The 17,245-nt window shown below is 37.7% G+C and overlaps 1 protein-coding gene across 2 annotated transcripts in view; it reads left to right on the top strand.

Annotated features, from left to right (window-relative positions):
- The window catches only part of eys (EGF-like photoreceptor maintenance factor), a 350,285-nt gene that overhangs the window by 158,242 nt on the left and 174,798 nt on the right, over positions 1 to 17,245 (top strand). The window lies entirely within an intron of this gene.

Genomic DNA, 17,245 nt, shown 5'->3' with positions numbered 1-17,245 from the left:
CATGAAATATTTAATACAGGCCAATTCAAAAAGGTTTTGGACAGCAACTAATTTAATGTTAAGAAATCCATTAATCTAGATTTTTCTCTTTAAAAGAGAAAAGGAGAAATATAAAAGCTTTTTCCTGTACATGAGCAAATGAGCAGATTTCAGATAGCTATGCTTCTATTCTTCCGTTTCCATTGGTGAAAGTTAATTTTCTATTCCACAATTCAACCACCCACCGATTTCTTATTTTAAAACAAAAGTATTTCTTCTGAGAGGTATGATTTCCTTTTAAATCCTTTGTGTGCATTTCAAATTACTTTATTTTAGCCAAAATGTGGATTCTATTCTCATCTAAACCCAATTTATCTATTTTGTTTAATTTCTTTATAATGCTGGTTTTTTTGCTGTTCCACACTTCGGAGCTCCTTGATTCAAGTGCCCTCACCTATCTTTTTGAAAAATATCAGTACTGCCTTTGTCTGTCAAAATAACAAAGCTGCAGTGTTTAGTCACTTAATATTAACCCTGACCACTTCATTGGACAGGCCTTAGTCCCAGTGACACATTTAGCCAATGTCCGCCTGGAATTTCCACCCCTTAAAAATTTTGTTATATCTCTGCAGTAGAACATAGCAGGAGCCTGGTTCAGGTCTTACATTGAAGCTAACCCCCTTTGCTTTGAGTGTTAACAGTCAAATTTCTGATATTTCTGATATTTCTTAATGTGTCCACTCAGCAGACAAACATATGAACGCTTGCTGTTTTTTTGGTCTTCAGAGGTCAGATTTTTCAACTATATGCCTATATGCCTGTAAAAATTATTTGAAAACCTTGTTCTAGGTGACTACTAGCTTGGATAAAAATCTGGGACAAATTGATCTTCTTCTTCTTCTTTTTCACAGCCTTAGTCCCAGACTGTCCTGGGGTCAGCTGCTTTGGTTGCTCTTCTCCATTTGTCTCTGTCGAGCACATCTTCCTCACTCACTTCACATACCTCCATATCTTTTCTCACACAATCTATCCATCTCTTTCTAGGCCTGCCTCTTCCTCTGTTACCTTCCACCTCAAATTCCATTACCCTCTTTGTTACTTCCTCAACGTCCCTCCTCATGATATGTCCATACCACCGTAACCTCGCTTCTCGCATCTTCTCAACCACATCCACCACCCTACATCGTCTACGGATTTCTTCATTTCTGATCTTATCCTTCATTGAAATCTGCAGAATCCATCTCAACATCCTCATTTCAGTTCTTCTCATCAAGTTCTCTTCCCTCTTTCCAACTGCCAAGCATTCAGCTCCATATAGTAATACAGGTCTAATCACAGTCTTGTACATTTTGCACTTTAACTTTCTGGGAATTTTCCTGTCACAGATTATTCCAGTTATTTCTCTCCACTTGTTCCATCCAGCTTTCACTCTTTGTTTTACTGCCTCCAGTGTTTCTCCTCCCTTTACCAGTTTTGATCCAAGGTATTTAAAGTCATCAACTTGTTTCAGTTTTCCTCCATTTGTCTCCTCAACATTGGTCATAGTATCTCCTCTTCTCTCCATTACCATTATTTCAGATTTTTCTGCATTCATTTTCAGTCCACCCTTTTCCAGACTCCTCTGCCATTTGAACACTTTCTCCTGTAGTTCTACTTCTGAGTCTGCCATCAGTGCCACATCATCAGCAAAGATGAGTTCCCAAGGCACTTCTGTTCTTACCTCCTCTGTCAGTGTGTCAATAATGTTTATGAAAAGGAAAGGACTTAGTGCTGATCCTTGGTGTACTCCAACTGTGATTTCAAACTCTTTTGTCTCTCCCTGTTGTGTTATCATCTTTGTAGTTGTATCTCTATAGGTTGCTTGAACTAACTTCACCATGCTTTCTGGTAATCCTTTCTTCCTCAAGCACCAATACACCACCTCTCTGGGCACACGGTCATATGCCTTCTCCAAGTCCAGAAAGGCCACATACAGCTTTTTCCCTTTCTCTAGTGTCTTCTCCTGTAACTGTCTCATCACAAAAATGGCATCTGTTGTGCTTTTCCCCGCTGAGAATCCAAATTGTGAGTTGTGGATCCTGATTATCTTCCTGAGTCTCTTGTCCAGAATTTTTTCCAGGATTTTCAATCCATGTTCCAGAAGTTTTATTCCTCTATAGTTTTTACACTCCATTGGGTCTCCTTTCTCCTTGTAGATGGTAACCATACTGCTTTTTGTCCATTCTTCTGGAATTCTCTCTTCCTTTGCAATATTGTTTAGCAATCTCGTCAGCCACTGAATCCCCTCTTCATCGAGGTTCTTAAAGTGTTCTGCTGCTATTCCTGATGGTCCAGTTGCTTTGCCCACTTTCATCTCTTTGATAGCTTCTGTCACTTCCTTTACTGAAATTTCTTGGATTGGTCCACACACTACGTCTGCCTCCACTAGGTTCTCCCTCTCATTTTCTACATTTAACAGATTTTTGAAGTACTCCAGCCATCTTTGCTTGATCTGTTCTTGTTTAATCAAGACTCTGCCTTCTCCATCCTTGAGTACCGCCACCCGGATAATATCTTTTTTCTGTCTCGCTCTATGTTTAGCAATCTTGTAGATTTGGTCCTCTCCTTCCTTTGTTTCAAGTTTCTCATACCATTCTTTCCAGGCTCTTTCCTTTGCTCTTGCTACACTTCTTTTTGCTACCTTCTTTAGTCTCTTATATTCTTGTAATTCTCCAGTGCCATCTTTCAGTGCCTTGTATGCTTTTTTCTTTTCCTTCAGTGTTTCCTGAACTTCCATATCCCACCACCACTCTTCATTTTCCCTCGGTCTGCCTCCTCTTGTCTTTCCACAAACCCTGGTAGCAGCCTCTTCTAGGATGTGGCTCATCTCAGTCCACTCTTCTTCAACTGAAGGCTCCTCTGTTTCCTCTGTGTTGTTTTTCATTTCTTTCACCAGCCTGTTGAAATCTACTTTGTTTTCTCTCAGTTTCCACACTTTTGTTCGTGCTGGGTGTTTCCTCTGCCTTATTCTTCGCTCCTTCAATATTGTGATGTCCATCACCAGTAGCCTGTGTTGTCTGGTAACAGCCTCATAGGGCAGGACTTTAGCATCTTGGACTTTCGCGCTATCAATTCTTCTCACTAATATGTAATCTATTTGGGTATCATGGCCTCCACTCCTGTATGTCACCTTTTGCTCATAATTCTTCGTGAACCCTGTGTTCACTGCAAACAATTCAAGAGCTTGGAGTGTTTCTAGTAGCCTTCCTCCTTCTTCATTTCTCTCTCCTAGCCCTCTCTGACCATGTTCATCTGGATAATCTGGGCATTTCTCTCCTAAATGTGCATTGAAGTCTCCTCCAATTACCACCATTTCATTTCCTGGGATTCTGCTAACCACTTCTTCGAGATCTTCCAAAAAGCTATCCTTTTCCTCCTGTGGTCTTCCTACCTGTGGTGCATATACAGAGATGATATTCCATAACCCACTCTCAAAAGCCACCTGTACATTGATAATCCTGTCTGAGTGTCTAACCACCCTCACTATCTTGTCTGCTAGGTCTTTGCACACTATCACACCCACTCCATTCATTTTGGTACTCTTTCCAGCATATAGAATCTTGTATCCCTCTCCTAGGTGTCTTGAGCTGTTTCCTTTCCACTTGGTTTCTTGCACACACAAGATCTCCACTTTTCTCCTTGCCATAGTTTCAACCAATTCTCTCCCTCTCCCTGTCATGGTGCCAACATTCCAACTCCCCACTCTCATTGACTTAACATTCCTTCCAGGCCCCTTCACCTTGTTTCTTTTCTGTAGCCCCCACTCTACAGTTTTCCCCACAGTAGCATAATTTCCATTAGTACCCTGTTGGGACACAGCACTAATGGCGGACGTTGTTAACCCGGGCCCCGGCCGATCCGGTATGTGCTTTGTGTTCTTTGCAACCATGGTTTTGGCAAGATGGTTTTACGTCGGATGCCCTTCCTGACACAACCCTTTTAGTCGCCTCTTACGACAGGCAGGGATACCCAGGAGGTATTCTGATCCCCCTCCCGAGGGAATCTGGGACAAATTGATCAATTAGAAAAAATTCTATATCATGTTTTGTGAAGACTAGACCTGGAATTAAATTTAACGCCTATAATAAAAGATCATAAAAATATTGAAAATAATAAGAATAAAAACCATTGCAATTGCTATAAAAACCTTTAGACACTGCTAGAGAGCCTTTATCTTCTGTTATGCAATGAAAAAAAACCTCAGTTGCCTTCTGGTGTGAAAAAAAGGAGCACCGATAAAAAACTGATTACCTCTTCTGAGACAATGATTGACAGCTAAAAGGCAGGCAGAACACAGCCTGAGGCTTCTAGAGGAAGTCTTACCCCCTAAGGGCTCTGAATGGCTGAAAATACAATGAATGACAGCGCTTTTTACCAATCAGATCGCCTTATTTCTCACGATCCTGCTTCAAACATTTACTACTATTTACAACACAGACAATAAGGTCAATAGCCTCCAGGTCTGGAGATAAGCTAGTCTGAGCTATAGTGGATATACTGTATATCATGCTTCAGAATAAGGTAAAAACATGGGATATATATATATATATTTTGCTGTTTTTTTTGCTTTTGTGGGCTTGTTTTTCTGGCTTATTGATTGCTTTATCGATGCATATTGGAAGTTTGGAAGTGCATCATAAGATAAAAAGTGACTTTGTGATCGATTGTCTTGTTTTTTTAAAAAAAAAAAAAACGTTTTTTTTAAAGCTCCGGTTCTCCTTTTTCGAATGATAACATGGTTTTGTGGTTTTGTTGGTAAAAATGTATGATATTGACATGCTGTGCTGGCCGGGTGTTTTTACTGGGGGTTGTGCTAGTTCATTAATTTATTGGTTTATTGCACAATAGTGTCACAGCTGTGGAAACAAACGTTATGGTTTTATTGTGATGATATTGGAGAATACTTGCATGTGAAAAAATTTGTGGAGTGGTTTGAAAAAAAAGTTGTTTATCTTGCGTTAACATTAAGTGGAGGCTGGGGAGACCGGCGTGGTCGTCGGCGACCACGATCCGGAATAAAAGGTTAAAACATTCCAGTCAACATTTTTACCTAGAAATATTGTTTTGTCTAATTTTGACTCAAAATGTAAGTTTCCTGTAGAGTTTCAGTCCTTTTCAAATTATACTATGTTTATAAGATTTAAAAAGGCCAGTTAAATATAAATATAACATCTAATAAATTTGAAAACATAAAACATAAACTTTTGAAATAAAAACAACATCAGAACATAAGAAATATTACAAGCATGTTGAGGTCATTCAGCCCATCTAGTTTGTTTGGTTGCTTAATAGCTAATTGATCTGAGAGTCTCACCCAGGTGTTTCTTGAAATAAGTCAGTGTATCAGCAGTTTTTCATTTCTGTACAAGCTTTGTGCACTAGTGCTTCCTGATCTTAGTTTTTAATTAACTTTCCTATAAATTGTTTAGTTACATGCTGTGGTTGGTGTTTCACTATTGATTCAGAAAACAACGCATTGGGTTGACTGTCAGTGACCTTGAAGATTTTGAATTTCAAGGCAGAAAATATTCAGTTACTTTAGTCTTTCAGAGCAGTACTGTATATTCATTTTAAACTCTGGATGTACTGTATCTGGTTGCTCTTCTCTGAAGTATTTCCAAAGCAATGTTGTGATGAGTTTGTACACAGTATTCTGAATGTGGTCCTACTAGTGCATTTTATAATTGTAACATTACAGTACATCCATGACATCTCTTGTTTTAAATTATTTTAATGCTTACAGTAGATGTATTAGTATGCAGTTTGCCTTTTTTGCTTCACCATGTGGTTGTCAGTAATACTCCAGTAATTATATCACCTACATTTAAGTACTCACTACATATCTGTAAGAGTTTTTTTTAAGTAATTTTAAGAAAAAAACTTAGTCTTACTGGTTTGTAATTAATTGGATTGTGGGATTCGCCATTTCATTCATCTAATGGTAGTCTTTTAAACCCAGCTCCGGTGCATTCACATATAGAACTGGATTTTATAGTAGTTTTTACGTAGACATAGTTTTTTATATTTTTACAGTTTTTAAAGATATAGTTTAATTGTCTTCCAATATGCTACATGTGGCTCACATCACAGATCACAAACTTGAGGACCGTTTGTTTGATATTGATATGGTATATATTGGGGACCCACCCCAGGAGAATCAACACATTTCTGTGCAGAATGTCAATCACTCAGTTTATGCTGTGATTTTTTTTAAGTAGGTCACCTATTTCCAATCTAAAGCTATATTCGGTGTCCAGCTTACAGGAGAAGCTAAATGCTACTCAAAAGAGAGTCTGTAATTAATAATACCAGATCTCAAAATTAGATGTCTTCCTTGTAGAAGCTAATATATATATACTGTATCTATAAATTACAGCTCTTAAGAGTTTGGGTTACATACCTGTCTTAGATAGCAACTACAAATAGACTGCCTATTAATGCACAGGATTGTGCAATTCGGTCCTAATTTACAAGGTGATTATGCCATTAATAAAGCAATTATTACACTAATGCTAATGTATAGACAAAAAACACTGCTGATATTTTAACACTTCAGAGAAATATAAACCAAAGCTAGAAAAAGACACAAGCTTGTGTGATCAATGGCTTAGATTTGATTGTCATGTCTCAGGCATTTCTCTACCGTAATCTAGACAGCAAAAAGGAAGGTAAGTCTACTTTACCAGCAGATGAGACAGTTGACACAGGGCAACGTCATTGCATCCTGAGGACTGACATCATGATTTTACCCCACTTATCAAACTGTCATACCTGTTACACATAGTATAGTATATAACACACATAGCACACGTAGTAATCTATATAATGTGATTATCTGATCTGGGATGAGGTCCGTTAGTATGCAAGACATGTTATACACATTTTATAAGAAATGCACAATAAACAATCAGATAATTGTTTAAGGTACCATTTTTAAACTTTGTATACATCTCCACCCCATTATTCTATTAAAAAATATTTTAAGCACACATCATTACAGAAATTACTAAATGTGCCAACAGTCCATTATTGTCTGGAGTGACTATCAGTTGTCAGTCACTCCATAATCTCTACAGATACTTTAGATGCAGCTTATAACACAAAAAACTTTGAAGACATAACTATTGAAGCATTGTACCAGCAACATTGAAACATGTTGTCAGTGCTAATGTCACAGAGTGAAAAAGAATGGCTGTGTGGCTGAGGGCACCAGATGTTGAAGGTTGTATGGATGTGAATTACCTTGATGGTCCAGTGACACCTTAGTGATGATTACCTGTGTGGGCTTCTGAACAAGTTTGACTGGACCCGTGATTGAAGTGCATCAGTACACTTGGTCATATTCGGACAGCCAGTTTCTGAGGGAGCCCTGGGCAGTTCAACCCACACAGAGCTTTCCCCCTGGGGAAGGAGTTAGGAGACAGGGTTAAGAAGGCCTAAAAGGCCTCAGTGAGCACTAAACTGGGACCTTTGGAAGAAGGAAGATTAGTGGGATAGATTGTGGCAGTTGGATCCAGGAGAGGACTCAGACACCAGGGACTGGGAGCAGTGAAGGAAGACCCCAGCATAGTCTTTCTCCCCCCTCTACACCAAACTGGACTTGGGGACAAACAGGGCAGAGGGGGAGACGGCAGAGACACATTGACAGGGATGGCCAGGACTGGAGATGATACGTTAGGAACTTCACAGAGGACAAAATCACAGGACTGCATTATTTTGGGATATTTGTTAGGTAACTGGTGTTCAGTGGTGTTCAATTGGCTCTTCTGGTTAGTCTGGAAGGGTTGTCCTTTAGAGTTGTTTTTATTATAATGAACTCTGTTTGAGTGGACTAGAAAATAAAATGGCTGTACAGTATGCTCAGCCATACTGTCTGTGTGTCTGTTGCTGGATTGTGTGGACACTGGTGATTCTGGGAGATGAATAGAGCCTGTGGCAGAACAGTAAGGGGCCCAGTGCCTTGTATAATTGCTAGGTGGTGTAGTCATGTAGAGAAAAGGAAAACTGTAATTCTTGTTTGAGGGGTCAACTATCAGTGACATTAAGGCATAATTTAGTTTTAATGCAATGTGCTGTGCAATTCCTTAAGCACAGAGTAAGAGTATTTGCTGCTATTTTTATTTTTACATTTGCAAACATGAGGAAGCAAAACTTTAGAAAATGAAAATGAGAAAGAAGAAATTTGAACTGAAAAATTAATCTGCAATATTAATAATAATAATATGAAGTAAAATATACTAAGGATGCAGAGAGGAATACATTATGTTTTAAACATGATAGGTTACTATGACTATAACCATCTCAAAGTGCTTCAAAATAGTTTCAGTATTAAGAATTGACACAGTGCAGGTAAATACTATTTAATCACCAAACCAAAGAAAAACAAAACTTTATACTTGTTAAATGAGAAGCCAAGCTACTTTGGTATACTACTGTAGCAGTAATTATAATACAGTTATTCTGACATTTATTGCAATATTAGCCTATAGACTTGGCATTATTCACAAGCCAGAATTGTATAATGTTTGCACATGGTCTGTCATGACAAATGCCCCTTATTGTTTTTGCTGATAACTTTACCTTTGAGTTGTGAATTGTGGTTGATTTTGATGATGATGGTTCTATTTTAGGAGTATTATCACATGCATGCTACAGTATGTCAAATGGTACTGTATACATGAAGTGAGAGAAGGGAAATAATATTTGAATTGATTGAGGAATTGGAACCTTTCTTCAAGCACACGATTCCACTGATTCAAATGATAATGTATTTTTGTATCCTTTTGAGCCTATTTGTCTTTGTTGCTCGAGTTAGATTTTTTTAGTCATGTCTCCCCACTTTTTGCCTCCATACATAGTCTTTTCTTTTCAGCCTTTATTCTTTCTGAAGTGGTTGGGGTTATTATTCGTCTGAAGTGCTCTGTTCCTGTCGACCCAATTTCCCCAAGAAAAAAAAAACATCTGCAATTCTAAATCTTGTCACAAATCCAAGCAGTATAATGCATTCTTTCATTCTCAGTTTCTCTTTTGTCAATTTGTGTTTGTCACTTTAAAATAATAGCCTTTATGGTGGCTAAACCCAGAGGTTTTTATTAATTTGAGCAAAAGGCAGTGTAACATTAAAGGAAACTGTCATCATTTACATTATTACCTAGGTAGTGAAATTGGAGCTTTGCATCATATTTGTGACCTGCCCTTGGTTATAATATTTTTAGTTACACATGGTTAAAAGTTGTGGATAGTCAGTCAGTCATACAGCGAGTATTGTCTGTTTCCTAGAGTTTTGTGCATTGTTTGTAGTTTTTAAGGAGTTTACTATTTTCAAAAACAGGTCAGGTTTTGTGTTTTTTTTTTTCAGGGATGCAACATCCCTAATACACAGAGATAAGAACATTGAATGAGATTCAATAAAAAATGCAATTATGGTTGTGTGTTTTCCATCTCTGAGTGACAGAGAGTCACCAAGAAACAGAGTTTGAACAGGGGTTTTAATTCCTAATTTAATTTGATTCAGAGTGCAATTTGATGTAAGGAATGTAATACTCTGGTGCGGAATAGCACCATTTGTCCTGTCCACAGCCATAACTCAGAACATAAATAACGGAAGGATCTGCATTTACTCCACTCTCGAGATCTCTAAAACCACACTTACACTTTCATTAGGAATGCAATTTACAGAGTTGTGTCTGTCCACTGTGTGAGGCCTGTTCTACAATGATGAGGGAAAAAAGCAATCATTTTTGACAGATGACACAATGTACTTTTGCTGTAGATTTAATTCAGAGTTAAAACAACTAATTTGTTTTCTTATAACAAGTTTTCACTCTTTGCAATCAGTTTTAAGGACTATAAACCTAATCTTTTCAAAACATTTGACAGGTTTGTTAATTAATTGCATTAATTCTGAAGTCCAAGCATCCCACGGATGTGATAAATTACAGCAGATCCCAGATATATACTGTATATACAAAGATATCACAATTTTCATTTTATTTCAGGAAAATGCAATGTGCTCCATTGCTGGTGAGTTATTTTTTTGAAAAATGTTTTTTGCATATTTTAATTATTAGCAGCTTGGATGTTAATTTCAAACTCTTAATAGCATGTAAGCTGTGACATTCTACTTTGTATATTAACAAAGTTCGTCTGACTTTAAAAACAAGATGGTGTAAATTGTGCTTTGGTGCAAAGTCTTTCAAACATCTGGCACAAAGCTCCTTTAACCCAAGTCTGTTTATTTCTCTGAAAAAACATCACAATTACTGAAATATCACTTTGCTTTGTTGTACATCTAACTATGAATCAAATAGTAATATAGTTCTGAGTGACGGATTCACTGTGCCTGTCGCTTCTGACAGTTTACATCAGCCCTCAGTGTTTGATGAGCGGAGGACATGACCCATCCATCTCCTTTCTCAAGTTCAATGGATTTTTTAACTGTATAGACCTCTCATTGCATTCGGTCTCCAGAGCATTAGTGCATGTTAGTCTCCTATTTCTGCAAGTCAGGAGAGAAAACAGTATGCTAATTTGACTTAAGTTCAATACTTATCCACATTAACCATGAGACAGAAAAAAATTCAATTTAAAAAGAGTTTGTCTCAATTGTTCTTCTTTTCAAAATGTGTTCAACTTCTAATATGTCTTCAGAATGTTATTTCTGAGGAGACACCAATTATTTTTATTGATCCAAGGTCTGCCTCCAGTATAATACTGACAACTTTTAGAATAATTTCATTTCTAAACATGAATCTTTAAAATGTAGGCTCAGAAAACCACTCATCCCCAATGGCACTGTGCTCATACACTAAAGGAAAGAGCTGAAGTGCTGTGTGAATTCTCTCCCAGCTGGCAACTTAAATATCAAATCATAGCAAGTCCATAAAAATCTATTAGTGATAATCAATTACATTCTTTATCCAATTCTTAGTCATCAAAAAGCCAGCAATCAGGATACCAGACCTTTTATTTACCATTCAACAGCCATTTTTCTTAAAGACATTGACAGCTAAGCTGAGAAATGTTTTAGCGTTTAAAACATCACTGCTTGACAGGCCTGCTGACTGATGCTTGGGTACTGAGTGACACACTCCCTTATGCAGCTGATCTGAACGTATCCCTGGCAGGACAGCCTCAAGTGCTTTGCTTTGTACCAGGGGGAAAGTCATCACAATCATTGTTTAAGCTTTCGATGGGCCTTAAGATGGAAATTTCTTGGAGTGGTACAGTATGTGACACAATGTTCTCCATTTAAGACAAGTCTAAGTGGCTTATAGACAGTGATAGACAATGCAGCGCATACTGGCAAGGTTTTGCAATTAGTTCAGCATAAAAGCTCTTTTTGATCAAGTATTGATCCACATCTAATAGGGCAAACATTTGAGTAAAGTGCCTACTTGTCCAAACCGCAAACTCTTTCTGTAATGGGGACAACAATTACTTTTTGTCATCAGTCATCAGGTGGGTGTCACGTGGCAGGAGGCAGCAGGAGGTCGGACCCTGTGCGTGGCTAACTCCGGTGGAGTCAGGTCGGGAGGTACAGCATGGTACCAAACGAGGGGCGAAGTTGTGGTCTTAAACGAAAGTGAGGAGTCAAAGCCAGAAGGGTTCCAAATCGATGAAGTACTAAAAACGAGAGGAGAAGTCCTGGTCAAGAGGACAGTGCTGAGTCGGTAGCCAAAAGGTAATGCAGACCATAGGAGAGGCTAGAAACGAGTTTCGGAGCGCAGGGGGGAGACTTCAATAGTGAGAGGTAGAGGAGGAGAGTGAGGGTTTGAGCAGTGTGCGGTGATAATTGGTGTGTGGGCGTGCAGAGTGGCGGGAGCGCTTGCCTGCTCGCATGCGGTTCGTGACTGTGAGTCCATAATTGACCTTTGTTTTTGTCAATATACTACTGATACATCACTGTACAGTACATAGGCCTGCTGTATTAAAACATGTTAACAGCTGCTCATCATTAGAAAGTACTCTCATGGTTTAACATTAATTTCAGTTCCTAATGGAGTTTGTAGGTAACTGGGGCACATTGATTGGCAGAGTGGTTTATTCAGTACTTCTTTTTTTGCTTTTATACAATATATTGGAGTTTTTTCTGTATTGTTTTTTTTTATTTTGAACAACTGTACAATGTGAAGGGTTCATGCTCTTCTTACCACTAGAAATGTTTTGAAACATCATCTTAATGCAAACCTTTCAAAATGCATATCTTGTTTGGTGAGTGTTACCATCTGCATTCAAAATGATTAGTACTGATGAGAACTATTCATGCAAAAAACATTAATTATGTAATTGTGGTAATGAGTCAGATAAAAATAAATTAGGTCATAAGAGTGCAGTTTCAGATGAGAATGATTGTTAAGCTCATGCATCTTAAAAACATTATTTTGTTTTGTAATTATTTTACAAATATCACATTCAAATTTTATTCTCGAAATAAACAGCCATTGAAATCAGCAACAGAAAGAAAAATTACCTTTTTCTATGAGTGGCATGCACTCTGGTCTGATTCTTGTTAATGGATCACTCACAAACTCCCACTAACAGTTAGAAATCAATGCATTTGTACTGTAACTTATTGGTCTGTACTTATTCAACATTATTCACACCAGAGTCATCTCTGACATAGGCAACTCAGGATGGTTTAACTGAGTTTCATTCATAGATGAGCTGTAAATAATCAATATGTTCCTTGACAGTCTGTCAATAGCAAAAAAAATGTTAAATGTTTTGCATTCATTGTCTGTGTGACTGAACCCTAATGTTCTTGTACTGTAACACGGTATCCACTTGAAGAAAGTCCCTTTCTCCATATTGACTTCAAGATCCGATGACAACTAAAGTTGTGTCTCCATATTTACAGAATAAAGATTTGGTACAAAAATTCACAAAATCACAGAAGGAATCTCTAATTTTCATAAGAAAAAAAAATTACATTGTTGTGACAAAAGAAAATGCTGTTTTACAGATTTGTTTCAGTGAGAATGTCCTGTCCTTGCTCCAGGACTTACAGTACAAACGCAATACAAGCTTAAAAGCTTTTTGTGCTTTATATACTTGCATTATTCTTCATTCTGCATTGTGTGCTTATGGCTTCCCCTGGGAATGTGTTGTAGTCTATATGTCCTATGCATAATATTTTTATATCAAGTGTAAGACAAAAGGATTGGTTTCTGAATGTTTTTTTCATTACAGGCTTCATGCATTCTCTTAGCAGAATTTGCTCCCTACAGCAGGGACCTCAATATTGCAGACAAAGCCATTTCCTGGAAAGTGTTTGGGAATTTGCAAATTCTATCTCCAAAAATCCTGTCAAATGTTCTACTTAAAAGTTAGGTGATACAGAGTAACACAACCAGTAAGTGTCCTTGCTTGAATAGAGCTAATCCTCTATGATACAGTCATCAAAGGTCTGAGTCTGGATGGGGAAACCAAAATGGTTATTCTTTAATTATATTTGGTGGGAAAAAAAAATGTGTTAATCTCAACTTTTCTATCAGATGTTAATATCAGGATTTCAAAACACTGACATTACCTACCAAATAATTGACAATTTACAAGTTAAAAATAGTAATAATTACAGTACACTTCTTTAGCACTTTTCTGGACACTCCACTCAAAGTAATTTACAGGTAATGGGGACTCCCCTCCACCACCATAGTGCTCCAGAACGCTCACCACACATCAGCTATCAGTGGGGAGGAGAGCAGAGTGATGAAGACAATTCATAAATGGGATAAAAATTATGATCAATTAGGAAATCATTACTATTATGAAATGTAAATGAAAAGGCTGGTCTAATTGGTTCAAATTGCTGTCATTCAGTGTGTTTCCGATTGCCTCTGTAAGCTGACTCAGAAAAGAAAAAAACAAAGGCTCTGCTTTGCTTACGTTACAATTTTTATTCAGTCCAATTTGTCTCAAATTTCTATCCAAGCTAGTAGACACATAGGTCAGGACTACAAGAATTTTCAGCTGTTTTTTGGGGCCACAACTTGATAAATTGATCTTTGAAGACAGAAAAAAAACAAGTTATTGTTTTTTTCCTAGGTATTTCTGTCTTGTGAGTGGACACAGTAAAACATATAAGAAATCAGATAGCATGAATATAAGCCCGAAAGTAAGTCTCCACTGCCTGTATGTCCAGAGATATCACAAATGTTTGAAGGGACATCTCTCCAGGTGAAAATTGCCTCTCAGGTCTGAGGTACTGTTCTAAATTCGAGAACTATCTAAGATCCTATTACAATAACCTCGCAACTTCCGTGCTCTCAACTTATACGGTCTCTGCTTTAAGCAGTCGGCTCCATTAATAAAAAATAATAAAGCATATTGAGAAAATGCCTTTCTCTCTAAAGAATTAGTCAAGCACTCCTACAAGAGCTAGTAAGTGAGCCTATACAGTCATTTAATTTACTTTTATTTACTGTTTTTATACTTATATTTAATATCTTGAATTCCTGTAAGAGGTTAGTAGGAGATTGTAATATGGATTATACTGTATATTTTGACTGTACTTAAATCTGACTTTACACGCTACTCAAAATCCCTAGCCCCCACATAAATGATGAATCGACTGTACTAGATATTATAGACTAATGGTTTGACTATGGAGTCAAAACCTAGTGGCGCCCCTGCATCTACAGGACTTGAGTTGAAAACCTCTCCTTGGCTCTGGCTAGTGATCTAACTGATGAATTCCAGATATCATTAAATCACTGACAGACCTCATTCTGTATGCAGTCAACTTCCATGCACAACGCATAGAAAGACTTAAGCTCTTGGTAGATGGAGCATGACACCATAAGCCGGAAGCCACATGCACAGCAAAACCAGGGGAAAATATCTACAGTCTACTGTATTACTGGCCTGCCAGAAGGAATTGGAGACATTGGTCTCAGCTCACAAACTGTACGTGCCTTTGGTAGTCTCAGTCCCTGCACCTCTCCAGAGATCAAGGCCTATAATCATCTGCTTTCATGGTTGTCAGACAAAGGGACATTTGTGGGCATAGGGGAAGATATTTGTTAAACTGTAATGGAAGTCAATACTTCAAAACACACCCTCTCCCTTACATCCCATGCTGAAAGTGGTTCAACAAAATGTGGTGGCTTGCGTTAACATGGAAAATAACACACTCAACTGTTAGAATTAACAGTGATTTGAATTGCTTGTAGTGATAACACTTGTCATTGAAGTCTTTCTGTTATTGGCTTGCTAATACATTTGCCTCCTTTTATATATTATTGATCAGTTTTGTGATATAGTAACATAAGTAACATAAGAATCTGAATACCTTTTGTGATGGTATAAAGATATACAGTAGATTATATATATTTCTATGTTACACATTTCCTTTTGTTCACTTCCTGGTGTGGATCTCAAATAAAATCATTTTTACCATCTACAAAAACTTTCAAAACTCAGTTTTTTGTTTTATTTTTTCCTTTTTTTTGTTTGTTAATTCTATGTAACTTTTTTTTTTACCTGTGTACTACAAACAAAATCTGAAGACATGGCCCTACAATTAACAAGGATAAACATGGAAACATGATATTGACAGTACTGTGATTTCGCTCTCATTCTTAATACAGTTTAGTTGGCCAGTTGATCCTGCCAATGTGTTTTTGTTCTTTAAAAGATATTTCAGATCATTTATCTTTCTTTTCCAGAAGATCATTTCTTAGAATAATAAGGTCTTGAGTGGAGAATTTCAGCTTTCTTTATCTTTTCATCATAATAATTTGAATCCTATGGGCTATTACCACAGTCCACACTTTACCATCAGCTGCATCATCAGACTTGGACATTAATTTGTCTACTAAATTTTATGGGTTACCTGGACATTTCAGTCATTCTCCATCACTTTTAACATGCCAGTATGACATGACCATTACATTATTCATACTGTACTGATGGTGGTTTTATAAATGAGGAAGAGAAAAACCGTCACAGTGTTTTAACAAGGTGCTGTGGACATACTGTCTATTTCTATGAATATCCCAAGATCTACTTTTCCAGACCTCAACACAGACCAATGACTGGAGAGAATATCATATCATGGCTATTCAAGAACTGAATCAGATTTGCCCCATTTTATCCAGCTCTGTCTGTCTTTCAGGGGACAAACCCATCTTTAAAAAAAAATTTTTTTTTTCAAAGCATAAACCTTCTATAAAAATGAAGTGCTTCTGTTCCTGTAGGCCAGAACCGTTACCTTCACAGCCTCCACATGCAGCTAAGTAGGGTTAGCAGTTTGTTTTTAACCCATTTCTCTTACAGACAGGTTTTCTAAAAGACAGGAGTTATGGCTGTGATCTGCTGTTTAATTTTAAGCTTTTTTCTCATTGGTTTTGGTTTCTCAAAGCGTCTTCTCACCCATTCCTCCTTACACAGAGGCTTCTGCTGTCTACTCCTCTTCTGGTTCAGCAGTTGGCTTATATAGGCTGATTGCCTGCAGCCACCATTGTTGTGGCCGGCAGCTCTGGTTGGACATTTTTGTCAGGGGAAAGGTGTAAAACAGTGCTGTAATTTAGAAAGAAATCCCACCTTCATGGATCCTCCCCCTGGCAGCACTACAGTATGTAGAACTTGATTCATGTGGTCCGTACAGGGATAGACATTTGGTCTGCAGGTCATCTTAAAATAATTTGATTGTAAATAATTTAATTACAATTGTGTGTGCTTGGGTTCTGTATACATACACAAGAGTCGTTCTCTCCTAAATTTGACATTTATGGTAACACAAGAGATTGATTGGGGCTCTACTCAGATTATAAAAACCTTTTGAGAATGACTGAATTCATTACATAATGGGAAAATACAATTTTGTGTGTTCTTATTTGTTGTCTGAAAGTGGCCTTTCAGTAAGAGTATAAAGCTCATTTAAATACTTCACTTTTCTGTGCTGTGACTTCTTGCATCCATCCATCCATCCATCCATTTTCTAGCCAATTCAGGGCTGTGGGGGAGCTGGAGCCTATCCTGGCAAGGAAGAGATGAAGGCAGGATACGTCCCGGACAGGACACCAGTCCTTCACAGGGCAGGCACAGAGACAGAAACACACACTCACTTTAGTGGCCGTTATCCCAGAAATGTATGTCAGTATGTCTTTGGACTGAGGGAGAAAACGTGAGCACACAGCGAGAACACACACATGGGAAGAACATACAAACTCCATGTTGACAGCAGCCTACAGATGCAGCCATTCAAAGTGTGCGGTACAAACCC

Source organism: Lepisosteus platostomus, chromosome 17 (assembly GCF_059453375.1).
Source record: "Lepisosteus platostomus isolate fLepPlt1 chromosome 17, fLepPlt1.hap1, whole genome shotgun sequence".
Classification (NCBI taxonomy): Eukaryota; Metazoa; Chordata; class Actinopteri; order Semionotiformes; family Lepisosteidae; genus Lepisosteus; species Lepisosteus platostomus.
The sequence above is the reverse complement of the archived record's forward strand: the minus strand, read 5'-3'. Positions and strand labels throughout refer to the sequence as shown.